This window comes from Hipposideros armiger, unplaced genomic scaffold (genome assembly GCF_001890085.2).
Source record: "Hipposideros armiger isolate ML-2016 unplaced genomic scaffold, ASM189008v1 scaffold_164, whole genome shotgun sequence".
In the NCBI taxonomy this organism is placed as follows: Eukaryota; Metazoa; Chordata; class Mammalia; order Chiroptera; family Hipposideridae; genus Hipposideros; species Hipposideros armiger.
The window spans coordinates 791,074-792,396 of record NW_017731514.1 but is presented as its reverse complement, the minus strand read 5'-3'; positions in this window follow the sequence as shown (position 1 = coordinate 792,396).

Here is a 1,323-nt window from a genome sequence, read left to right as displayed (position 1 = left end):
CTCCACAACTAGACTGAAGAACAAAAGGACAGCAACTTGTCTGTTCCCCTTCCCTGATTCCCCAATGCTGTTCCCCTCCCCCAGTTCCCCAATAAAATCTTTAAAAAAAAAAAATAAAAAGAGTGTAGTGCTGGAGCTGGAATTTCTGACAACAGCTGAGAATAAGGAAATATTTGGGGGTGGGATGGTGGAAAAGGGGCTGGAAGAGGGGAGTAGGGAGGCGGTTGGACCTTTTCCGGTAGTTCCTCTACCTTGGTAGCAGGTGAGAAAAAACCAGTGTTAGAGGAGCTGTTGCAATCTACAATAGCTCAGGGAGTGGTCAGGTTTAATTTTCCAGATGAAAAAAAGGCTGAGGAGCAAGAACTCCCAGCAAAGGAGAACCATGAGTCATAAGGAGGGAGAAGTCAGGCAGGAAGCTGTTAGCAACACACTCACATGACCCTGAAAGAAAAGTATGTTAACATATTATCAGGGGTGAATGGAAGAGCCTTTGAGCCTGGGGTCGTTTATACCTGACCTACCCTGGGGGAATTAACTGTCTTTTCTTGGGGACCAGGGAGAAGAAATAAACAGTTGGAGTCCAACTATAGACTATAGAACATAAGGCCAGGAGGGACCTCAGGGGTCATCCAGTCCCACCTGTCATTTTGCGACAGTAAAGTGAGGCCCGGCTAAGAGAAGGGTGGCTGCCAGAAGCTCTCAGCTGAATGGGCACCTTCTCCTCCACCAAGTCCCTGGGCCTTTCAGACGCTTAAAAATCGGGAGAAGAGTTCTCTGGGAGCATCCATTCTTAACACTGACTGGCTCTTAGAATAAGATCAGTCCCAAACATTTACAGATAAAAACCGTGACCCATGAACACCATTGTCACAATCATTTACAAGAGATTAGCGTTTAGAGCATACCATACCGAAAATGAAGCAACTGGCCTATTACAGCAGTTGGCTTGCGATTGATTTTGCTTTTGGCTCAACTTTGCTTTATTATTGCTTTAGTATTGTTTGCAAAACAAACCTCAGGGAAAGAAGTGCTTGAGGAGCGGACTTCCGGGATTCCCTTCATCTCAGGACTGCTCATTGTATTGGTTTTCTGTCCCTGCCATAATAACTAACCAAGTAAACGCCTTAAAACAACACAAATGTATTCTATTACGGTTCTATAGGGGAGAAGCATAACTGGGGTCTCACTGAGCTAAAATCAGGGTGCGGTCAGGGCTGGTTCCTTCTGGAGGCTGTAGGAAGAATCTGTTTCCTTGCCTTCTGCTTCTGGAAGCTGACTTGTGGTCCCATCCTCAATCTTTGAGGCCAGCGACATTGCATCTCT